Genomic DNA, 26140 nt, shown 5'->3' with positions numbered 1-26140 from the left:
GCCTCTCATCCATGAGTGCCTCCAAGCCCTTGTCAGCAGGAGTCCTCTTGATGTATATTGAGACCATCTGTTGCCCCGACCCAGGTGCAGCACTTTGCACTGGGTCTTGTTAAACCTCATGAGACTCCCATGGGCTCGCTTCTCCAGCTTGTCCAGGTCCCTCTGGATGGCATCCAATCTTAGCTGCAGGTGTTTACATGTCAGTTGAGTTCCATAACTATATTCCTAGAATGCTGGGATATTAATTGATTGGTGATACAATAGTTCCTCACAAGGAAAATAAGCAGTAACTCGCCAACACAGAACTGAAAGACCTTATTTTGAATGCCACCTGGTCTTCCTCAGCCACGCTTACTCTCTAGTGGTCTGTTGGTTTTGTTTGTAGTGTAGTTCCTGTGCAGTGGTTGTTCTGTGTTATTGCTCTTGTTGTTGCTATCAAAACATTTTTCAGATGATTTGGGAAAATACTCTTTGACGGTACCATTTATATGCAAGCAAAACTGGCTGTAATACCTTAGTTCTACAATACTTCAATAGCAAGCATTAGATGTTTCAAAGGTCTGGGAACATGAGGTCTTGAAAGAAGGCAGCATAACCAATTAACCCCTTTTGGCAGGAGCACTGCTGGCACACCTTCATTGCTGGGAGTAGCTTGGACTTCTTTGGATATCAGCTAGTTCTTAAAGGGTCATAACCTATCTACAATACATAATTTTTAGAAACAAAAATCTTCAAGGCAGAGCTACCTTATTATGCTGGGTTGTTTTGTCCTTTTCCCATTTTGCTACTTGCTCATCTTTGTCCATGGCAATTTCATAAAATCCAAAGTTGTTTTCTTCTAGTGAGGAACTATTTTTGGGGGCCCAAGCTGTATGGTTTGATCACCGAAATGTCAGCTGGCTAATACTTCCAAGAGCAGATTTAGATCTGAGAGCAACGATCTCAGTCTTTTTATGAGCCTTGGAATAGTGATTTTAAACTTACTACCTGCTTCTCCTTAAATAGTGGATCATATTTAGCTCACATAGATACTAGGACACTGACTTAAGGATCTGTGACCTACAAATGTACTTTATCTGCTGTGCCTTGCAGTGGCTGCTCGATAGGAAAATGGCCTTTGGTTCTGTATGGCCAGATTCATGGGGAAGGTTGTCAAAAATCACCAATAATTTCAAAAGCAGATTTTCCTACTCAAGACATACTGTAATGAAAACAAGATGTTGTGCTGTAATGCTTTAGATTTTCCGTATTTTCAAGTGGGAGTCCTTTGACCTGGATATCTGAATGACACTGTGAGTTAAAATAGCACATCTGCTCTAGAATAGCTAGTGGCCCCAGGACTTGCATCTAAATGTGATAAAAGATGATCTGCGTATCAGACAGGGCAAACTGGAGAATAAGTATGTTCTAATGTTACGGCAGGAGAACCAGAGCTGATGGTCCAAAGGCTCTTGTGACTCCATGGAGTGTGAATTACAGTTCAACCACTGGATGTGTGCATTAGAAATGTTGCCTTAATGTGTTGTTAAAATTCATCTGAGCCTAGAAGATATGTTGGGGTTTTTTGGTTGTGTTTTTTTTAAAAGATGAACTAAAAAGAAGAACTGAAGAAGGCTGAAATTTGAGAGGCATTCTAATAACCAAGACCTAGAGACTGTGTGGTGCCAGTGTTCAGATGAACTTGCAAGTGCCTACAACAGAAAGAAGAACTGTATTCTGGAAGTCACATGCCTTCGAGGGAGCTGCTAACTCCAACACTCAGGCTCTGAGGTACAGTATAGCCATTTATTCTACTCCAAAAATGTCCCCAGAGGACTAAAAACTTTTTCAAGGCTTTTTCCCCCTGTTCTGGCACATGGTCCCTTTTCTGTGCCTGCAGCTATGAGCAGCACTTGTATCTGGGCCTGTAATTTGGTGCAGTTTGGGACTTCCAAATTCTCCAGTGCCCCTACAGTTCTTGGCAGCAGCAGAGTTGCTAAGCGGCCAGAACTTTTGATCTCCGTTCAGCCTGCAAATGAACATTTCATCCAACACCTCGATACCTGTGTTCCCCAGAACAATCAGCCTCTTGATTGCCTCCTCCCTCCTCCCTCCCTCCCAAACCAGAGCACAGTGGAGTAGCTCCACAATGGATGACTGTACTTCCAGCAGTGTCTGGAGGACTATAAATAGCCTTAAATAAATGCGCGTAAGGATCCAGCGTATTGTCTGAATGATCTAAAATTAGATTGCTCTAATGTTTGTGCATCAGTCTTCCTATGCTGCAGGAAAATGAATTTCTTTCCAAAGTATTTAAGCTTGAATTATGGTTCCTTAAAGATGCGGGGTGGGGGGGAGGCTGCTTGAGGGGATACTCCACTAGGGATCGGTCTAATTTTCCTGTAAGAGACTGGCCACAGTCACTACGGAGGGGAAAAATAGCAGCTGCAATTCCTGGAAAGCACAGACATATGTAGATGCAGTTTGTTCCCAAAATATCACCTTTATGCTCCCTTTATTTTTTGCTTTCAAGGACATTCACACCTTGAATGCAGCAAACATTTTGAAAGAGAAGTGGAGTGGAAAAGTCCCAGAGAGCATATTTCTTTTTTTGCCTAGGATTAAATGACATTGTGTGTCCTATGTTCAAGGTATTTTAATTCTTGATCTCCAGCCATTTTTTGCAACACATAACAGTAGCTATGTATTTTAGATAAATTTGAACGTTTCCTGATATCAGCTGGAAATACCTGAGTTAGCTGTTACTCCTTTGAATAAGCATATTTGCTCATACTGTATAATGGAATAATGCTTTCTTATTCAAATATCTTGCTATTGAGTTAAGAGAACACAAATTTCAACAATTTCAGTCTTCTATTCCCATCTTCACTCTCCAGTGGTTTTGGATAGGAATTTATTGCACAATGATATTTCATATACACCTTATATTATACTTGGCTTTTTAAATTAATTGTGATTTGCTAGCAATGAAAGCATAGAAAATAACTCATTGTTCTCTTGATTAAATTGCAGCTTGACTGGAAGTAGTCCTGGGGTTTTTTGGTTTTTTTTTCTGTAGGGACCTGTTTTTGCAAGGTTATTGTGCTAAGCTGCATAAGAAGGGTCCACTGCATTGAGACTAAATGAGAGGCATACTCTGTTGTGCTATCAAGCTGGAAACCAGGGCAAGGGAGGGGGCTCTGAGGCATTAGGGTGCCTTGGTACAGCTCTGTTGAGCAGCATTAACAACACATCTCTTGTCTACTTACATGCAGTAAGGGACTCTGTCATTACACTGTAGGTTGGACTCAAATGCCATTCAGGTGTGAATTAACAAGTAAATTTATGAGGTCTGTGGACTCTCTGAATGCTATATAGGATTCTGCACAGCCTGAGAAGATATTTAAGGGTGTGTATTAGTCCTGTGAAGGGATCCAGTAGTTTCACATCTTCAATTTTCAAGCTACTCTGTGGGTTTAACTATTCGTTATCTAGATGGCAACAATTCAGTCAGTGTTTGCATATGAAAAACTCGATTCCTTACAGCCTCTTTTGTAAGGAGCTGTAGATTTCTCCGTATCAGATCCCGGCTTTCTTTGCTGTTTTTATCAGCTTTTTGAGGCAGATGATTTTGTTTTTAGCCTTTTAACACAGATACAAGGTGAAATTGTCTGTTCAGAGTGAACTCTGGGCAAGGTGTATTATTGTACTCATACTTTTGCATGCGTGAACGCGTATGTGACTGTGCATTGAGATGCAAATCCAGGCAAATAATCCTTTCTTCCCTGAATTTTCATGCAAAGATCTGCAGTGCCGCTAAATTAGCAATAGTAAGTTTTAACCACACGAGGGAGTGATGCTTATCTGCACTGGGAACGCTGCAGTCCCTAGCAAGGCTTAGCACCTATTTACAAGATTAAAAGTCTGTATTTTCCGTTCTTAGCACTGTTCTTTTGGTTTTTCTATGTCTCTTGGTGTAGTGTGTGATAAAAAGATTGTAAGGATAAAGGAAAGGATAAAGCAGAACACATTTGATTATGAACCTCCAGCTACTTTCACCTGAAAATGGCAGAGTGGTTTTGAGCAGAGTGAATCCACCGAACCGTGGGTACATAATGCCGAGCCTACAGCCTGCCTGAGACTGCGCTTCTGCCAGAGGATTTCTCTAGCAGAACTGAAAACTGCAGCCACATCTCCTGATTCTCCAGAGCTATGCTTTCCTCTCTGATTCCATTCTGCTCCCTTGGAGGCAGCAATTGGGAATATAATTTTATTTCATTTTAGTTCGTAAATTACCCAACAGCAAATGAGTTCAGAAAGCAAATTACTGTCTTGCTCCTGCAGGCTGCTGGTGCATTTTTTCCTTCATTTTTTTGGGGGGGTTCCCCCTTCCCTGCCCCCCCCCAAAATATTCCAGGTAATCTATTTAAGAGTTTGTCCTGGACACCAGCCACTTTATTAGGTGATTCCTGAGCTGGGATACAAGCACTTGCAGAGGGGAAGCCAACAGGGCTAGGAAGGAGGTCTGGCTACCTCCACCAGCTACAGGCTAATGAACCTGATTGCACCTGATTGTGCAAGAGCAGTCATAAAACAAGGCAAAATGGGAGCAGCAGATTGGAAGTGGCTGGTTGTTCTGGGAGCCTGTTGGAGACAAACAGCTTGAAAGCGAAAAAGTGAGAGCAGTGTGGAAAGGAGAGGTGAGGAGCAAGGAGGATTGGCAGCTGGTCAGGGAAGTGCTATGGATGAGATGTCTTGTGCTGTTCAGCTTGAGGTGCCGGGGTGAGAACCTGGTAGGGAGGGCTGATGTCCTGTTCTCCTGCAGGCGAGGGAGTGGCTCTCTGGAGGAGAAGAGTTCTAAGGGTGTAAGTCAGCCTGAGACTGGGAAGCAGCCTCAAGTCACTGCTACGAATTCTCAGACTTGTAGGTATTTGTTGGCTGCTGTGTGCATGCACACTGTGGATACAGATCTGGGTTAGAAGACTGTCTGCTGCCTCCTTACCTAGCCACTTAGTTAAAAAAATCTCAGTGATCTGCCATTAGTTAGTGACATGGCTTAACAGAAGACTCTTACCATCAATATACACTCATCCCAGCTCCATCTGGAGTCCATGTGAGCTTTCTTGATTTACCAAAAATTATAAGGCTAAAATAAAGTTTAAAGGTGGGTTATAAATGAAAGGCACTGCCATTCTTCTGTTTTATTTTTCTTTATATGCCATTTTGCATTTTGTTTCCATGCAATAGACCTCGCTTGGTGGGTTTTTTTATGTATCTTCCTTTTCATGGAAGACTGGAGAGCTGGTCTGTAATGCAGAGACATCACACTCCTAATGGCAGCCTTGTCACTGTTCATGGGTTCTCTTCTCTGGCAAAAATGAGAAATGACATGTATTTTGCGGTAGCATAGCTGCAGCAGCCCCTGCTAGCCTGGTGCAGCCTCTGGACACCCAGCAGTGCCCTTTTCTTCTGGAGAATTTTATGGCTTTTTTTGGAGGGGGCAAAGGGAAGGGCCATGGTCAACTTGGTCAGGGAGAGTTATTTTCTAGGTTCTTAAAAGTGCATGTAGTAGTGCTCCACACTCTTTCCAAGCTTTCACAGGGGTTGTCAAACAAAACCACGAGGGTCTGTTAGTTTAAAACCCATTTTTCAGACAATAGCAACATATCCAAATTTGTTTTTTCTGAGCTTGTTGCATTAAGGCAGTTTTTTCCTGCTATGAGATGAACACAACTGAACTTTACATTGTGTCCATGCTTAGAATATGAAATGATGAGGAACAAATGCACCTCTGGCAATGCTCTCAGGGTAAATGAGGCTGTAGATTGTCGATTAGGCTGGGGGATTCAGTAGAAGTTTAAGTATTTGCATATGATGGAATTGGCGGTTGTTAAAGGGTTTTATTACAGGGTTTGATCTAAGCTATTATAAGAGTCTGAGCCTGGAAACAGAAAATCATCCTTCCCACCAACAAAGCTCCATGCATTTTTGACAGCCAACATGACCAAAAATGCTGGAACTTCCCTATGGGTGTATCCCAAAGAAGAAATTTTTGTAATACAACCAGAAATGTGCTTTAGATCAGAAAGACTGGGTAGTTTTGATCTGCTTTTCTTTGCATAGAAAAGCTTGGCCTTAGTCAGGAAACCCTTTGTATAAAAGCTAGTTTTTTATCTATTTCTAGCTGTTTGGATGATTGTTTTTCTCTGTCTCATTTTTCAAGGATGCTTGGATACTTAAGAGATAGATGGCTAATTCAGTAACAGATACATAGAAACATTTAGGTTGAGAAAAACTTTTAAGATTGAGTCCAACATTAACCCAACACGGCCAAGGCCACCACTAAACCATGTCCCTAACTGCCTCATCTATACCCCCAGGGATGGTGCCTCAACCACTTCCCTGGGCAGCCTGTTCCACTGCTTGACAAGCCTCCAGGCAAAGAAATTTTTTGTGATATCCAATCTAAACCTCCCTTGGCACAACTTTGAGGCATGCTTAGTTCATTGCCATTCTCCTGTCTACAGCTTATTTGTAGCAAACTAAATTACCATGGTAGTTTGTGTGCCTCAAAGATCTTTCTGAAAACACAGATTCCTTCCAGCACCACTGGACCTCGGGCACTTCGATATTGTTGCAGGTGTGATAGTGTGGCTTTCATTCTTGTAGCAAAGGCAGTGGTGAGGAGAAAAAGAGAATAGGGGCACATCTGCTGTTACAGTCATCTTGGCTGTATGAATATGCTAGTTTTAAGAAAGTTAGAGGCAAGCTAGATCTTTCCTGGCTTTTTTTTCCTCTATAAAATACCAGTTTTGATTCACAAACACACTGCTAGAACGCTCCTGACAGCATCACTTGGAGAACATGGAAAGGAGTAATGCTTAGAAATGTTTTAGCAAATCAAGAAATGTTATGTAGGGGAAATACTTTCTAGTGGAATAATCAGGAAGGCAGCCAGAAGAAATCAGTGCTGAGATACAAGTGCTGATGAATTTGGTGTGGAAAACAAAACATTTTAGGTTCAAAGTTTTGATCTTCCTGGAAAGCAAACACAAAAGAAAAAAATCACACAAACAAAAACCCAGCCAAACAAAAATACACCAACAAAACCAAACCAACCAAAATTTTAAAAAATAAAACAAAAACCACACCCCAAAACAAAAAAATAGTGGCTGATGGGCAAGAGAGAGTTAGTTTGAGTGCTCAAATGACATCCTGGTTCACTTCTGGGGATGCTGAAGAAATGTTAGCATGATGAGAACAGTGCTTCCATGGGGGAAGGAGGGATCTTTCAAGTTCGGCTTTGCCACTCTCATGAATTTAAGTGCTTCTGTTGTGCTTGGACATCCTGTTTCCTCTTGCTTTACTGAGATGACACGATGAAGGTATAAAGCCATTTTTCAAAATATGCTCCTAAAACGTAGCTGTGAAGTGCACAACCTTATTCCTGTTTGCAGTGCAAGATTTCCGGTATCACGTGGTCAGTCATTACTAATGAAAGATCACAAAAGTGAAGACAGAAACAAACCAATATTCACCAAAAAGCTTAGCAAAACAAAGTCGTTGCATTTATAATTACGCTTTTCATTCCGGAGCTGCTCTGGGAGTTTTAGTATCAGGAGGGTTATTTCACTGATGACTGAATCACAGCATTTCTGCTTGAGAGAGCAGTATCAGTTTGACAACTCAGAGCTTTATTGCTCAACAGCTTTGAGCAGGAAGAGGAGCCGATAGTCATCTCGGAGGAGTCTGAGGACAGCTTCCAAAGCTGGAGCCTGGCCAGGAGTCTGGGCTAGGCTGTCTTGCTGAGGAGGCTGTGCCAAAGTCTTTCCCTTCACCCACAGTCATCCAGCACTTCACATTTTGGTCTTGTTCTGTAAATTCTGTCTGTTTTTTTAAAAACACTCTTCTTGAAAACCTTATTTTAAAATACCAGTGATCTAAAAATAGGACTTGTAATGCAAAAGCGGAGAATTTTTTTCCTCAGCCACTAGGTACTTCTGGATAGGCTCATTTTAGACATGTTGTTCAAGTGTCAGCTGGATGCTTTAATGCTGTGACTATCCTATCTCATCTCCAGTTGCTGTTCAAAAACAGGATGAACAGAGTTGCTCTCTGTTGCTCTCTAGTCCCAGGCAAGCAAAAGCTTATAGAAATTGTATGAATGCTAGACAGTTTTGCTTGTTTTCTTCTTGTTCCAATCTTCCATGTTCCCACTTTGTACATTTATACCAACGGAAGAGCCATCATTAAACTTCATAATGCCCCCATTGGCTTGGAGATTACACCTCTTCCATCCTTGAGGAACCTATAGTACCTCAAAATACAGCTAGCCCAGAGCAGATCTGGGAATTTAACAAAGACCTATGTTTTATCACTGCATCAAACTTACTTCTTTCCCTTGGTTTTCTTTTTACTTTTCTTCATTTCCCTACTGGGTCCCTGTTTGGAAGATCTTAGATTTGATGGGTTGTATTACCTAGGATTCCAAGTGAATCAGCACAACTCTACTGCTTCAGATGATTTGGGTTTGTGTTTTGTTGCTTGGGGTTTTTTTTCTGTTTCCCGGTTTTCTGAGGTTTCCCAGGTATTTAGTGCTTTAAATGCTGAAGAGTTTATTCTCTACAGGGTAGAAAAGCTACAAAAATGTAGCAGCTAAGAAAAAGGTCTTCAAATTCCTATGCCTGTCTTTATGTTGCTGTATTCTTTCTGGGAACCAAATCTGGCTTTTTAAATTTCCACCTCTTTGCTGCATCCTTCATCTCTGAAGAAACACCCTACTTAAGTAACTTTCCACTTTTAGCAAAACAGCCCAGTTTCCTGTGCGGTGCATCAGCCTCACTGAAGAGGTGATGTTAATATAACAGTGTTACAATGGTAAAGCATTATTCTCTATCTCTCTCTCTCTTTTCAGAATCCTTTTAGTTTGTGTTTATATTGTGCTTATGTTCCAGATTATGTTAAGAACATTCATAAAAGTAGACTTATATGACCTTTCAAACTCTAGTAAACTGAAAAAAAAACCCATTCACTTTTATTACATCAAGGAAAATCCATGTTAAGGGGGGTTTTCGATTTTGGTAGTGAGAAAGATGAGTGCTTTGCATCTGTTGAGTATCTAAGTGTCAGCAAGGTGATGGAAAGGCAGCTCTCCACTGCACTGTAACTGACTCAAAGAATGACCCAGGGATAAAATTATTTAACTCCAGGTTTTCACACCTGGCAAAGCAGTGGTTGGTATCAGTGATGCGTATTGCTCCCAGCTGCAGACCAATGCTCTCTGATGCAGAACAATGATATGTTATGTCTTAAAGATACAGGAAACAGGACTCACAGGCCACAGATTTCTGAAACTCACAGAGGACTTTTGAATGCCTTGACTTTTGTCACTCTTCTTGATGCCAGCTGCTTTTGAGATGCCTGTTTGTTGCACTCACCATCAGGCCATCTTCTTAAATGTTCCTTTTAGGATTTCAGCTTGGCTTCACAGAAAAATACACTCAAAAACATTAATGATTTTTTGAAATGTCTGAATCTTTGAAAAGCATTTGGAGCTTATTAGCTGAAAAGCATTACAAGCAACTCTGAAAGTATTAGGAAGCAATACTGTGTAACACACAGGGCAATTGGCTAGGACAGGCTCTGGATGTGCCATTCACTTGGTATATGCTGTCAATCACTTTTCTTTGTGAAGAATATTTTTCCACCTTCAAAGTATATGAATTGTATTTGAGACCAGTAACAGAACCACCTAAAGGAATTTAGAGACTTTGGACTTGCAAATTCTTGTCCACAGTCCAGGGATGGTTAAGTGGCACGTGCATTATGAGTGGATCAGGTTGTCTTTATTGTGCTGAAGGTGTCAGATTTGTTGCACATGGATAGATCCATTTAGTGATATGATTCTCTTACCTGAGTGCAGCTCTATCCCCAGAAAATCAACTTGCCCTAACAGAAAAGCTCTGTCCCTTGTGCTTTTTCTGTGCCATGGTGAGGTTTTTTTGGTCACATACTATGAAGTCACATAGTAGTTACTGTGTCTGGCAGCTGTATTGCAAATAATGGGGGCTCTCCAAATCAGTACTCAGGCTCTGTAATTCAAGCCCTTGCCTTAAGATGACACCACTTAGCTGAGGAGGCCCTGGCCACGTGAGGACTGATTTTCACAACAGGAATCCTTACCTTAGGTTACTGAGAAGAGCCCTAGTTCTTTACAGTCTTTTGCCATGCTCCCTTTGCAAAACGGAAATTTTTGAGTTATATCTTATATATATATTTAAAATAATTTCAAATTTTACGTATTTTTATATATATAAATGTAAAAACCAGTCAAATAGCAAAGAAAAAGCAAAATGAAACATCAAAATATAGGACAAAAGCCTATGAAAGGATCTGCATGCAGCGCAAATATGTGTGTATAAATGTATATACACGTGCACACACAGCTTTCTGGTTACATCCCAGTCACAGCTACGATGTATCCAGGGTGTTTAGGCTATTGGTTTCTCTATGGTGCTTTTTGCGTCATATACAAATAATACTGTTTGAAATAGATAGCTTTTTTAAATCAGGAAAGAACTTGTTCAGAATGGCACAGAGAATTTATTGGAAATCTGCCTCACTTAATTGTTTGTGAAGCAGGTTTTTTTTGTTTCTTTCTGAAAACCACCTGTCAGCATAAGAGCAGCATTTTTATGTCTGTGATTGTTTTATGTCAGTGTTTGTGTACTATAGACTTACTGTCTTCTAGTAGAAGTTTTCTCATAAACAACAATTACATATATCTATATTTATATAAAATGCATTTCAATTTTATTTTCCTTTTAACAAAATATTCTGTATTTCATGAGGTTAGGGATTGTTTTTGCCAAGAGACTGGTTTTTGCCACTTGTAAAAGTCATTACCCTACTGGCTTCAGTCAAGATGGCCAAGTGCAACACACAGAATTGCTGTTCTGTGGAAATGTGTTTATTTTTCCAAGAGGTGATTGTGGCTCCCAAAATAGCTTCTGTATGACTGTGTAGTAAATTTTAGATTTGCCAGTCTTGGCACTGTCCTTTCAAACAATTTATTTCCTCCTCCATATTCTTTCAATGGTATCTTTAATGAGTATATGTCTCAAGCAGTCACAAGGGCAATTTGTGACCATCTCATTTCCTGGTAAACATGCAACCTTCAGTGAAATAAGCTCTTCTGCATTTTAAGTTGCGTGCAAACTTTCACTTGCATTTATTAGCACTTCCTCAGATCAGCCAGTGGATATTATAGCAGAAAGTAAAAAAGAAGAGTTTTATTCAATTCTTGGGTGAGAAGAGTAAGAGGAAATAAAAGCATAATGTTTATTTGTACTTCTCTTTTAGTATTAATGTTGCTAAAGTGGGTAGTGCAAATCAATCTTGATTGCTTTTATTCTAATAAGACCCTTGAATATTTGTCATGGTTTAACCCCAGCTGGCAACTAAGTCCCACACAGCCGTTCACTCCCTCCCCTCGGTGGGACCAGGGAAAGAACCAGAAGGGTAAAAGTGAGAAAACTCAGGGGTTGAGACAAAGAAATTTAGTGGGTAAAGCAAAAGCAACACATACAAGCAAAGTAAAACAAAGACTTGATTCACCATTTCCCACAGGCAGGCAGGTGTTCAGCCATCCCCAGGAAAGCAGGGCTCCATCACCCATAATGGTGACTTGGGAAGACAAACACCATTACTCTGAATGTCCCCACCTTACTCCTTCTTCCTCCCACTTTGTATACTGAACATGATGCCATATGGTCTGGAATATCCCTTTGGTCAGTTGTGGTCAGCTGTGCCAGCTCTGTCCCCTCCCAACTCCTTGGCACCCCCAGCTGCTCGCTGGTGGGGTGGGGTAAGGAGCAGAAAGGGCCTTGACTCTGTACAGCCCTGATAAGCAACAGCTAAAACATCTCTGTGTTATCAACAGTTTCCAGCACAAATCCGAAACACAGCCCTATACCAGCTACTATAAGGAAAATGGATTCTATCGCAGCCAAAACCAGCACGATCTTTTCAGCCAAAAAGCCACTGACAGGTATAGAAAATTGGTAGAAGTTTTATCTGAAAACCAGGGAGAAATTTCAAAGCATTCATCAGTGATTGGGAGAAAAAACATATTACAGGGATGTTACAACATGAAGAGAGCATCAGAAATGCAAAAAAGGCAGAAGAAAGGAAAAGAAACACAGGAAGGTCTATCTGAGGAGACCAGCAATTAGAGGGCTGCTCCTCCTTGCAATTTGATTAGCAAATCTTGTCAATGACAATGATTAAGGCTGTGACTCCTGACAAATTTATTAAAAATGCATTGTATGGTATTTTCACTTCCTGCAGAACAGTCTCATTAAGCATTTCTCTCCATGGGACCCTTGTGTGGGCTCTGTTGCTAAACTTCCACAAGTTACAACATCCTTCATGCCTCATGGGACAGCAGCCAAGGTGCCTTCTGAAGAGGATGTATCCCTTTTCCTGCCAGGGGATGGAAAGGGACAATGAAAAATAGATTAAAAGAAGAAGTGACTGTCTTTGGGAAGGGTGGCCGGTGGTCTGGGACCACATTGCTGAGAGGAATGGGAGATCACAGCTGTTTGGAGAGGGGATGGTCCTCAGCAGATGGACCTCCACAGCTCTATTCATCAAGGCTTTACCAAGGACAAATGTTTGGGGCTGGAGAGCAAAGGGCTGTGGGGCAGGGGGAACTTTCTGCTCGTGAGCTCTCAGCACTTTTCAGCTCTGTAGGGAAGATCTGAACTGCTTGGATATAACTGCTTGGGATGGGGCAAGTGTGGTGCTGTCTTCTGCAAGGTCTGGTTTTAGAAACAAGCTTTATCTCACACTCGTCTTTGTCAGAAATAAACTAACAGGCCTGTTCTTATTCTCAAAAAATTACTTCTGGTCCCAAATGATTATTTTCTTCATTTTGGGAAAGAGATTTACAACTGAAATACCACAAAAATTGAGTTGTTGCTTTACTGATAAGGTAATGTTTACATTTACTTGTGGACTGCCTCTGTAACACCAGCTAAAGACAGATAGCAAATCTTACAGTCTACCTAAACCCAAATACTTTCCACCTTTCTTTCTTTTCAGCTTTAATGCTGTGTTGTCCTATATACTGAGTTATGATAATCAGTAATAGAAAAATCCTTTAAAAAAATACTGAAGGCCTGACTTATTTTTATATCAATAAAGCTTCTGTAATTTCTCAGCTGTCTTGTAGCTTCAGAGAAAACTCAGAGTATCAGCAGAGTAAATGTAGTGTGGGAGGTGTTCAGCTGAAGCATAAATTAACTGTATTTCATTTCTCCTTAATAAAGAATTTCAGTTTTTCCACAGCTAACTGTATAATCAATTTGATCCCCTGCTGGCTTGCTAACTTGCTGTTGGCTTTGCTTCAATAATATCAAGCCTGTAATGAGGGAAATGGGAGGCTCTAATCACACAGAGGAGAAATAAGCAGCTGCAATTGAACGTGTAGTTTAACTGTGCAGAATTTTGTTGCAGCTTTTATCGCTGAAGAGCTCCAATACATTTCCCCCCATGTCCGCCTTGCTGTGAAGACTAAAAAGCAGTGTACTCCTCCAGACTCATTAATCATATTTCACTGATTGGGTGACACTAAATACTTAAATCCTATTCAGTTTTCGGCAGCCTTGAGCTTACTCCTTCATCTCTGTAAAGTTTTAGCTGAAAGCTGTACTTGTGTAGCCAGGGTGCATTGCAGCTCTGCTTTGCTGTATTAGTAATGTCACATAATTCGTTCCATTCTGCTGTGAAATTGTTAGTCAAAGTATGCTTTAATTGTAACATTATTGTGCCACAAGTCTGGGAGTGCTTATGAAGAAAAAAAAGAGGATAAATACGGTATAATAACTGCGGAGTTTGTTTTTCCTGCCTTCACCATGCCTAGAAATTATACCCTGTGTTATGGGTTTGTTCAGTTACTCACTTGCAATTCCACATTTTTTTTCCAACACTTTGGGTATACAAGGCACAAGTTAAACATACAAGATAAACAAAGATTATCTTTAGTCACAGTATCGCCAGACAAAAGACTCTTCTGAGCTAGCAGTCTCCACGCCTACATTTCTATTTCTGCTCTTCATTCTAAATGCTCTACTTCTCATTGCAGATAATCTGCCTGGCAGAACTCTGCAAAAAGGAAAGTCTTTGTGTCAAATTAAACATTTTTGCTGTTTGTCTGGGGTTTTTTTGGTCTTTTTTGTTTTGTTTTTTTTTCCTGTCAGTGCATGGGGGGAATAACTAGTGAGAAGAAGTGGGGGTTAAAGTTCAGTTTTAGTTTTCTGCGTCATTTGATCTCATTTTGACTTGTGGCCATGTGATCAGGCAGAATTCAGTGCAAGGAGAGGCAGAGTGGGGGAGGCTGAGCCAGTGTCAGAAAAGCTTAGAACAGAAGTAAAGATTGTTAACTAATATTTGGTTTTGCTTACTTTTTGCCTTCCGCCCCCCCCCCCCCCCAATCATTAATATAAAATTCAATTTCATAAACAATTTCTTGTTACTTCATATCTTGTTTTGGAACCCCTATATGCAGAGCCCTGATGAAAAAAGACTTTTTTATTGGACAAGCATCACAAGTCAATATTGCTGCAAAGTTATCTGCCTGTTTTCTGTGTCATTAGAAAGTCCTTGATGTCGTTCCAGAATATGTGCACCGTTTATGATGAAAATTTAAAAACCAAAGTGATGTAAATGTAATTAGGAAAACAATCTTGGTTTGATTTATAAACAGGATGATGCTTACCATTGATTCTGCCAATGCAGGGCATATAACAGTTCATGAAATGGCCCTCTTTCTGAGAGAAAAGAGATCAGAAGCCATCTGTCACCTTTATTCCAGCTTTGAATGGCTGTCACACTGTGTGTACATGCAGGCAGGTATGTGAACACGTGGGTGCCTGCTCAGGTATCAGGAAGCTGACAGGAGCTGCGATGGCTCGTTGCCTTTGCACTCTTTCAGTCTCAGAGGAGCACGCTGTTGCCCACAGTTCCAGAGCTCTGTTTTTTCTACTCCTGTGCTTGGGCAGAACTCATTATATACAGCCCAAAACCAGAGCACAGAAGAAATCCTGTGGGTCACAGCCTGGCAGGGTGGAGTCCTGGAGATGCTGTTTGGGGCTGAGCAGCAGCTGGAGGTGCCATGCAGGAGGCAGTCTGGTTGCAAATCAGGGATGAGCCAAGTTCAAGTGCTTATTTCAAACATCATGGAAGACCATCAGAGGAAGAGGCTTTGAGGAGTGAGGGATCCTAGATAGGTGATGTGAGCATTCTCTGATACTGTTTTGTATGCTGGCTGGACTGAGCAGTTCCCCTTTTATGTTGTTTTCTAGTAGGAACCCAAGATTTATGCAGCAGAGGAGGCTTTCCATCTTGGCTCAAAAGACAGCGTTACATTGCCTTTTAATTCTGGTGAGTCACCATTTTCAAATCTGAGTGCATAAAATTAAGGATGAGAAGCATGTTGTTTTGGTTTTAGCCCTTCAGAAAGGAAAAAAAAAATATTAATGTAGTTTTAGGGTTCTCCCTCTGCATAAGGAAGAGTGGTTGTTATTACAACATGACCACTCCAAAGTTTCAGAGAATAAAAGCAGCACTAAGGAAGAAGTGCACACAAACCCTACTGGGGCTGTAGTAGCTGCTGTTGTATTTATTAGAAACTAGGCCAGAAATTGCCCATCCTCAAAACATTTGCCAGTAGCAGCCATTACCTGAATCACTGACAGAGAGAGAACAGCTGAAAAGTCTTGAAACAGAGTCAGGGACAACACGATTTAAAGGAAGCTTTGGCAGGATGAGGGAGTACCAAAGTCTAATGGTGGTGGTGCTCTTTGCTAAACAGCGAAGTTTACTTTACACTTTGAATGATTTAATGATTGGAGTGTCAGTTTTCAGAATGACACATTATTAAAGTGTTGGTCAGAATTCTTGTGAAAAATGCAGATAATGAGCCCCTGGTCCTCATGATGAATATTGTTCATGAAATAATTTAAGAATTATTGAGAGCACATACATCTGAAAAGAAGCTGCTTGTCTTCTCCTTTCAGATCTTGACTCTTTTGTTGTGACTGATGGAGATGTAATTTGGCAGAAGGCCTTTGCAAAATGAAGCCTTTCTCCGTGGGACTAGCAGAGAGAATGACAACCCATTTCTAATTTGCCACCATTCTTCTGCAAGAGACTTTGAATGGTTTCTGGCTGGAATGAATTGACTCAATCAAAAAATATACCCATTGCCAACCCCCTCCTTCATTTCCCTACATCATGTTTTATCCAATGTTTCCAAACTTCACCTCTTGCAACATTTGTGAAGGGGAAATTTCAAAACCTCTTAAGAGTTTAATGCTCTCCTTGCAACCTTAAAGACCTTTTCTCTCTTTCTACCCTTCATTTCAGTTCGTTTCAATCTATGCCAGCGTGCTGCATGTCTTCTGGGAGCGGAAACTGAGCCAGATTTAGCTAGCAGGAGTGTCTTTCTCTGCTCTATTAGATGAGAAATGCCACAGTAGCAGCCTGAATTTTGCATCCTCTTTGTGCTACTGCATCACGTTGTGGAACTGCCTCCAAATCGCTGTCTAGTGTCACCTGCAGGGCTGCCTGGGCACACCCGCTTCCGCCGCTCCGCCTTCCCTTCACTGGCTTTGCCCGCGCTCTCCCTATAATAATTTTCAAAGCTTGTTATTGTATTTTCTTACACTGTTTTCATTGCTCTGGTTTTTGTTTTGGTTTGGTTTTTTATACTATCTCCATTCTCATTAATGCCATCAGACCCTCTCATTTCAGCATTATGTGATGTGATTAGCATGTTGTTTACAGCATGCTCTGCCATTGTATTAATGAAGCTGCTAAATGAGATGAAACCAATTTATAAACCTTTTAAGCTCATAGAAAGCTAAATAAACTCACATTCTCACTGCTTACCTTTCTGGTTTTTAAAGATGTCTTTAAATGGCTTTCAAGCCACATAAGTCAGCTTGAAGTCACTCTTTATGGAAGATTAACAAGACACATCACCAACCGTCACACAAACCTGTGAAACAGGCCCTGCTGTTATTTCATGAGGACAACCAGGTTGGGGATTACAGGTGTTACTTCCATTTTCAAAGTATTTTAAATAAAATTGTATCATCAATATTTTTAAGCAATTGATATTTCTTTCAGGTGTATTCAGATCCTTGCTGCACCTTGCTTGGAACAATCATTTTCTCTTCTGATCTGCTGCCTTGCAATACAAATCAAAGCATTTGAGCATTTCTTTTATGAGGTTACTCATTACATGTCTGGAAAAGGTATGTAGAGATAAATGTTCTCCAGAATACTCTCTAGTAATTTCTGACTTTTAATTTAGAGAATAGGCACCCATATGGCTACGGGTCCAGACGATGGGCTGTAAAAGACACTTTGATGCAAGGAAAAGGGAAAATGAAGATTTTGAGTAGACCCAAATATAGAGCCTTGTATACTTTCTTTCTGGTCTTAACTTCCTCCAGAACATACTCAAATACCTTTGAACAGTTGTATCTTACTTTTTCTGGACAACAGTCTTGATTGTCGTGGATATCCTATACACAGGTATGTTAAAAAGTTTTACCTGCAGCTTTCTGGCTGAAAAATAAAGAGCATGGTAAGAGTAGTAATAAAAATACAACATGTAGCACTTTATAGTTTTATAATGCTCTACAGAAATTAAAGCACCACTGCATCCTCTGTTATTAGTATTAACTGCACCAACTTATCATGGTAATATGGTCAGAGAGGAATTCGTCAGCATCACAGCACTGTGGTTAGGTTGTCACACTGAAAGGTATTGCTCATTCCTGGCTTTTAGCTTGGTACTTTCCCAAAACATTCAATACATCTGATATGGGTTTGCTTGTTAGTGATGCACTGGGAGGTTGTTTCTTCATCTCATAAATAAGCTGGAATTTTTTTCTTCACAGTTTTCTCAGATAGGATGCTGCATTTTAGTTTTTCTTTTGAGGAGGTGTGACTTACATGTTAATATTCATTGCTGGACATTCCACTGTATTCTGCCTCTGTCCAATATTTTCACAGGAGTCAGTCAAAATATTCATCAAACTTTGTGCGGTTATCTATTTCCTGTAGGTTTTTTCAGGCCACAGCTTTAACAAATTGCTAGTTATTCTGTGTGCCCCAGTTTCTGAGAAAACATCAGAGGGGACCTGATTTTCAGAAAGCATTGAGGACAGTAGAATGGACCACATTAAAGCTTCAATGACCCTGAAATTACCAACTGTTAAATCTTGACCATCATTGCATTCATTTCCCCAGATTGTACCCTATATTTTGCATATCATCTAGTATTAGAACTAACAAGTATTTTCTCCTGCTGTATATTTGCTGAAAATATGTATCTAATTGAAGAAATTTCAATGAATGTATCATTTCTGTGCTATTCTGGATTTATAATAATTATTTTGATTGTGTTAAGGCTATGTAAATACCAAAGTTAAATCCCTCTCTCAATTGATTTTATCTTGTCTATTTATGGTATAATTTAGTATTTTTCACTTTCTTTTTATAGGTTGCTTGGAGCTGGCGTTATGATGGTCCCACTACGTTTCCCCTTACTTTTACTTATTCATACCAATTTTCAATATTTTTTTCTCAGGATATCAAACTGCTTTCAGGAATTTCATAAAGATACCTTTCCCTCCTATCCTATATTCTCCTTTCTGCAGAGTGACAGAGGTTTTTTTCCTTTTGAAATTTAATGCAGCTATAATTCTTTCTTTGACTTTCATCCTCATCTTCTAATGAAATTAAACATTCATGTAACACAACTTGTGCTCAGTAAAAACCAAAGATCTGTTTTATGTCTCAAGTTATAGTATTTCAGTGAAAGGCTTGGAGAACTGTTCTTCATTTCTTAACGGAACTCTAAGCGAAACCATGTTAAAAGAGGATTTTCTTTTTTTACTCTCCATTATTTTGTTCATTTTGAAAGATGATATCTCAGTTTTTCCAGGTGAAGTTTCTAAGTTCATTCTCCAGCTAACCTAAGAAAAATATGTTGTTTACTTTAAAGGATTTCAAAGTCTGGACAAGCTAAGATAGGGAGACTCAAATCCATTTGCATGACAATATTATACTACGGGTTGTATATTCTTTTCTTCTACAGAAATGGGATTATGGCACGAACATACAGGATTTCTTATCCATATAATTTGATGGCAGGAAATATTAAAATAAACTATAAACTCAATTTGCAGCTTGTCTTAGGGAGGAAATTGGGATATTACTTGGTAAAATACAGATTGCAGACTAGCAACTAAAAAACATGGATTTGCAGAAATAGAACGATTACATAATGTTCTCTGTCATTTTCTTTCAGTGACATTGAATATAATTACCTTACCATTTATCTCAGTAAATGTTAGGTTCCCAAACAAAGCTACATAAACAGAAATTTTTGTATCCCTTAAAAAAAAACCCTGAAGAGACTTCAACTAACTATATTGATGAAGCTTCTACATCCTAATTCATGCAATCAAATTAACTAAGGAATTAAGTCCAAAGAAAACGGTTATTGCCTTGTGGGAAATTCACTCCTACAAACAGAATTAGTATACTTTATTTAATTTTTTACAACAATGAGGGCCTAAGTTTTAAAGGTGTCGAAAATCTAATTAGTTCGTAAGTGAATTAATTGCGTACGGAAGGTGTTCTGTGGAGATACAAGGAAACTGCAAGGTAAGCTTTGCTGCTGTGAGCTCCATCTCTGTGCATCAGGCCCGTTGGCATCAGACATGTTTTCCTTTTGCTCATTTTAGGCCTGTTCATGTATGAGAAACCAAAATGGGTGCCTGTTGATACTGACTCCTGAGGCTGCTCATCACTGGTGTGCTGCTCTCTGGTACCCAAAGCCGTGTGGCTTCTGATGAAATGCATTGCCTACAGCAGGCAAGGGGGGTTGTCCTTTGTTACCATTGGATAGGGACTTTTTTTTTTTCCCCAGACTCCCCTCAGCCATCAAACTGGTGTCCAGGTTTCAAGAAAAGAAGTTTCACAAAAAAAAAAGAAGAGCAACATTTTCTTTCTTTTTAAAAAGCAAGAAAAAAGTAAGCCTCAGAATGTTTATTATTTTTGTGTTGTTTCTTCACATAACTATTACTTTGAATTGACAGTAGTGCAATTTTTTTCTTCCTGGTGCCTGTGAGGAACTGCTGAGGTTGAGTACTGGCATTGGAGAGCTGGGGAATCACATTACACTTGCCAGCACCTACTGAGGCAGGTGCCCCAAGCTCCAGCCACCCCTCGGATCATGTCCTTCTCCCCTCGTGGCCTCCCCTATGGCTATGCTTGGTCAGGATGGAAAAGAAAGCAGGTTCTCTGTTGAAAAGTGATGTGCAGATTTTTTTAACAGTCTTAGTGAAAGGGGAAATAAAGACCAAGAGAAGATATGATAGAGGTAAGGATCTATTTAAAGGAGTGCAGTTGGGACAAGAGTACCCCACTAGAAACTGTCCAGGTGACAATCCAAGAGGTGTATATTCATGCCTCAGTCCTGGCTTGGACTAAAAAGGGCCCCTTGGCTCAAATGTTAAATAATATCTCATTATTTTGGCTAAGAAGTGCAAAGTAGTTGTTTCGTTTTCCAAAAGTTGAATGCTTGTTGCTTTTTTCACAAATGAAACCATGCTGGGATTGCTAGTTTTTGTCAGCTTTGAGAGTTTGGCTTCCATAGTAGTTTGTTCAGAAGTTTCACAAGGACCTGAAGTAATTACAAGTACCTTCAGTGCCTAAAGTCTTGCCTGACGTACAATACCTGAACACCTATTGCATCTGGAACCCCAAACACACAGGGGTTTGGATGTGACAGTAGGGCTTGGTTACTGGTGTATAAAACACAGCAATTGACTGTTAAATAATACAGCTGATCCGTGCTTTTTAATAGAGTGAAAAATCTAGTATATTTAGAGAATTTTAAGCCTTCAGTTTGGAGCTGATACACTGCAAGCTGTTTGGCTTCCACTGCCTCGCTCGTTGGAGCATTTCCTCCTTAAAACAGGCAGCATGGAGCAGTATCAATCGGAAGGGCTTGCAATACAGTGAGATGACTGCTGCTGGCTGGAAAAAAGCACAGGGTATAGCCAAAGGGAGGCGGTCTGTGGTCTGCTTCTAGCGCTGTACGACTCAGTTTGCTCTGTGTAAGCGACGTCAGCGCTGCAGATCCGCCCCATTTCACGGGGCAGGGAAAGGGTAACTCACGGCATTCGTAGGAAAAAGAGCTGACGCAGGGGTTTGATGCAGATTTCTACCTACCTGTGTGTGAACCAGTTACACAAGAACTACAAAGTGTTCTTGTCCTCTTTTTATTTTTTTTCCAGTAAGTGGCAGTTGCAGACACTATGATTTGAGTTAGGGTGAGGTTCCTTTCTGCTTGCATTCAGAATAATACTTGCATTTACAAAACACAGTATAGGGTTGAACCTTCCCATTGTGCCTTTTGGCAGCTTTTTTTCAAGAAAATCAAGCTATGTTTCAGTGTAGATTCTGTCTTTATTGCAATCTGTACAGGATTTTCTCATGTGTTTCTATCTGGATTATAGGTTGGTAGGTAAGTCTTAGAGAAACATAAGAAGTTTGAGATTGCTGCAGGTAGAAAGAGATATTTCCATACCTTGACTATTTAGGTACTTTTTTTTTTTAAATAAACGTTTCTACTTGCTCTGAAGTAGCAATTTATTCATGATTTGGTTATAGATTATGGGATATCTAAAATGTATGCACATTTCCTTGTTTAAGAAACAACTTGATTTTCTGTTTCACTTTAATTTGCATTTCATTTCCAGAATTTCTTACTCCCTTCACCAAACTGGCATGGTGCACAAAAAGAAGAGAAATTGTCTCTTGAAAGCGGTCTTGTTTATTAGAATTTTATCCTCTCAGAAATTCATGTTTTTATATTCTTTTAACTTCTATTACTTAATCTTTTTGCTTTGACTTCAGCATGTTTACTTACAATAGCTATGAATAATTACAGCTGGTGATTTTATAGATGTCATTTTATGTATATAATGTGTATATAGGTACATTTCTAAATATAATGCATTATATCAGAAGTGATACATATAGGTTTTAAAAGCAGCATATTTGAATGGTGGTGGTCAGATGAAATTCCAGATGTTTAAGTACTCTGCTTCTACAAAATAAACAGCATTAATTAGAAATCACTCTTCTTCATTCCATTGTTTGGGGTTTGCCAGCTCACTTGATTTTCTTGTTTTGAGTTGTGTGAATTAGGAAGGCTTACTAAACAAAGGCAAGCCTACTACTCCCTGCTTATGGTCTCCCTTATCTCCATGATTATAATTTATGTTTTCTAGTTTTTGACGGAAGAGTGAGAAAATATTAGGAAAATAAGCTCACGCAATGAGTAAATTGCAATTTATTACTACATAGCTGGAGAGGCTATCTGATGTTTAAACAGAAATATAATACCTGGCTTCTCTAACCGATGCATTTTCTTACTCCTCTTAAATTTGCAGGTACTCACAAACAATGTGTCAGTGGAGGGGATGCTAAGTAAGACACTGTGGAACTGAACACATTTTAAAGTAATCAGTCAAATAGAATTCCTGAATAATATCACAAGCAATTCATCCATAGAAAGGACACATAATCAATTTAATAGGAAGGTGTAATATTTTACTCAGTTTTTATGGGTAGATTACAAACTAAAAATTGTGTGTAAGAAAGCCAGTATGGAAAACCAAACCATGTGTATGAAAAGATTTTATATTTAGGAATATCAACACATTCAAAATTATACACAAGTTATACACAATTATACATTGTTTTCCTTGAATAGAGCTTGTTGTACATGTCACAGTCCAGGGTTCTTCCTCTATGATTGTTGTTCAAAGAAAATGAAAGATTTCATCAAAGTAGTAGGGGATGAGATTTAAGTAATTTCAAAAAAAGCCTTTTTTTTGCTTGCAGACATGCTTTGCCTCAAAATTATAATTATTTAATGCATAGTAAATTGTTGGATTTTTTCAAATTTGTATCATTTTAACAGAAAAAAAAGAAATACATGGATCTACAACAACGAGTATGAAAAACAGTATTAAAAAAATATGTCAGTAGCAAATAAATTCAACTAAATGCATGCTTGGAAGGCGTATTGTGCATGATTTTGTCTTGCAAGAACCAGCTAAAACTAGGCCCACCAGCTTCAAACAAACACATTTCAGTTTCAGACTCCAAATAGCTTAAATAGCCTCCTGATTAGCAAGGTGCTCAGGCACGTAAGTGGTCTCTGTGAGTATCCCCAGCAAAGCTAAATATATTTGCCAAATCACTTACCTAAGGGTGTCTCCTGAATTTTTTGAATCGTTGAATTGTTTACCCTGCTCTAGTTTCTACCAAGTGACTCAACAACAGTTTAGCAGCTGCTGGAGTAAGACACCTCTCTTTCATACCAAACCCTGTACTTGTCCAGTTTTTCATTGTTCCCTTTAACTCTAGTCTCTAGGTGGAGGGTGAGGATGGGACTTGTAGGTTGGGTTTTTCTTTTTTTGTTGGTTTTTGGGTTTCTTTTCCCCAGTCCATCCATTCCTTATCTGGTATTTAGCTTGCAATGTTTGGCCAGGGAAAATCTTTTTGCAATAAACTTGTACAGTCCTTAGCAAAATGGGATCGTGTTCAAGAGGTAATCGCTGCTATAGCAGAAGTGTAGTGCCCTGTGTTTAAACCTATAGTTATGTGACCCGTTTAGAAAAGTACATAGCTATGAACAGAATACCTAAGCAAATGTGTTCATCTCAGTTTCATAGACATAAGCAGCATCTTTCTCCATCCTGAAAGGGTTTTTTTCTACGTATCAGAATGTTTGTCTTAAGACTATAATGAGGTGTTACTGAGCCTTTTCTGTAGTTCTCTGATGGTTCTCTTAAATTCCAAATCCTGATTTGTAGAAATACAGACAGCACTGAAAATAATGCATATGCCATTGTGTTTGAAAAATTCAGGCAGATCTGCTCACAAGCACTAGCAGTGCTGTTTGTTTATTATGCTTTGATTTAGAGTCTTGATTTTGCCAAAACGTACGAATATTTGTGCTCTAAATAGCTATGTTAGATTTCTTTCTTTGATTTTTGTTTAAGTAATGGCTGGGCAAGGTCTTCATCTGAAGTGGTGTGTGTCTTTACATCAATGCAATGTATATAACAATGTATTAAACTGCATTTTAAAATTTGGGGAATCCTAAAGTTAGGATGGTAGATCTGATCTCTGAACAATAGTGAGCAATGCCATATTGTTGGAGGGGTGGGGGAGGTGTAAAATAATTATTGGGATGTTGGAAGTGACGTACAGCTTTCATGGCAAGTCATAGCAATGGCAAAGTCATGCTTCCAACATCAGTAAGGTCTCAAACTAAGCAGTATGCTCAGTATCAAAAATGCATTCCTTTGTCTGTACCAACAGGAGAAAGCCCACAGCGGCTTGAGTGAGCAGGGACCGGCAAAATGAGCCCTGGAAGGAGAGCGGCAAGGAACTGGATTTGCTCAGGATAGCAACAGACTGAAAAGAAACATTGCTACAGCTCTGCTTAAGGGTGAGAATAGCAAAAAGAGAGGAGAACAGAATATCTCCATATCCATGGTAGATATGAGGAGAAGACAAAGGGCTAAACTGAAGCAAAAGAAACCATGTTTAAGCGCTAGAAAAATTTACGGTAAGAAGTTTAAAGCAATGCAGTTGCCTGGGAGGCTGAGATGTCTTCATTACAAGTCATTAAGAACAGGTTAGACCGATCCATTAGGAGTGAGACAGGTGTTGATCATGCTGTCTTAAAGGAGGGGGATGGACACAGATGGCCTCTTGACCTCTTTCAGCCTCATGATCTTGTTGTTACATTTTTTTTTTTCTGGATTCAGGGTATATATTTAACCAATCCAGCTGTATTTAAACTAAGAGGGAATGTGATAGTTTTCTATGAAGAAATTAAATTCCTCTTAATACTTTGGTACTCTCTGATGGACACCTTTCTCTCAGCTCGGTCTGCCCTTCATAGGACTTTTTTTTCTATTTGGTAAGCATATGGCTGCGACTCAGCAGAGGAGAACACAAAGGACAATTTGTTTTGGAAGCCTGCATCTCTCAGCAAGCACAGTATTTAAAAGATTCTCATCGAGTGTACTTGAATTGTCTAACGCAGGATCTTTCTTAAGTGTAAGCATCAAAACGAGAAGGGGAAAGCTTAGGCTTGTAACTTGCCTTCCTGAGAGGGACAGTGCGGACAGGACTGCAAGGGTGGGGGAGGAGGAATAGCTTTACATCGCTTCTCTTCGAAACCTTAGGGCTACAGTGCCTCTTGCAAAACCACTTGTTGATTTAAAGAGTGCAAGCAGAGCTATTGACAGAGCCCATTACCTTCTCTGTCAGGCTGGACTCACCAGACAATGGTAAGGCTGAGTTAGTTAAGGTGTCTGTAAGTACACACATGATTACAAATTGTACTTTTCCAAACCATTCGGTACACTTGCATCATCTTTCAAGCACCTAGTCAAGCGTGTTTTGTCTTACTGCAAATATGAGCGCTAAGTTAGTGTATCCATTTCTGAGTCCCTTTTCCTCTCAATTTTTTTTTATGAAACAGCTTTACTGTCTTAAATTTTTACACATTGCCATAATTATTACAAATGTATTTGAGAACTTTAAAGTGGAATGGCTTGCAGTGGGACAGCACAAGAAAAACATAAAAATTTAATACAATTGTAGCCTCTGTCCTCTCAAAAGCCTTGGCTTTTGCTAACTTGTACTACTTCCTGATGAACCATATTTAATGGATAACAGGCATGTGTAGTAAACCCAAAACTTCTGTCTACAAGAAATGGAGATGTGAGAATGTACTAGTGTATGACTATAACTTCAGAAATGTAAACTACCTTTTGCTGATACAGAGCTGTCTCCTTTAGTATGCAAGGAGGCTGGAGCAGAAACTCATTTCAGTGAGGTGACAGTTTTGATGACCAGCGATCATTTAAGTTCAGTGCTGTTTTTACCTTTTCTTCCTGATACAAGAAAGGAGAAAGAAACCCACAGAATTTCTTGTTGTATTGTGAGCAATGTGTCATCTCGGCCTACATATGGAGGTTCG

General features: G+C 39.6%; 1 long non-coding RNA gene across 2 annotated transcripts; it reads left to right on the top strand.

The window, feature by feature from the left end:
* Positions 1-1603: 1603 nt before the first annotated feature.
* LOC116452700 lies at positions 1604-16931 on the top strand. Of its 2 annotated transcripts, none has more exons than XR_004243571.1 (3): positions 1604-1770; positions 15348-15423; positions 16059-16931. It is a non-coding gene; the product is annotated as an uncharacterized LOC116452700 (long non-coding RNA). The 2 variants fall into 2 exon arrangements; XR_004243570.1 differs by having other exon boundaries at positions 15345-15423.
* The last annotated feature ends 9209 nt before the right edge of the window (positions 16932-26140 follow it).

Source organism: Corvus moneduloides, chromosome 1 (assembly GCF_009650955.1).
Source record: "Corvus moneduloides isolate bCorMon1 chromosome 1, bCorMon1.pri, whole genome shotgun sequence".
NCBI classification, from domain to species: Eukaryota; Metazoa; Chordata; class Aves; order Passeriformes; family Corvidae; genus Corvus; species Corvus moneduloides.
The sequence above is the reverse complement of the archived record's forward strand: the minus strand, read 5'-3'. Positions and strand labels throughout refer to the sequence as shown.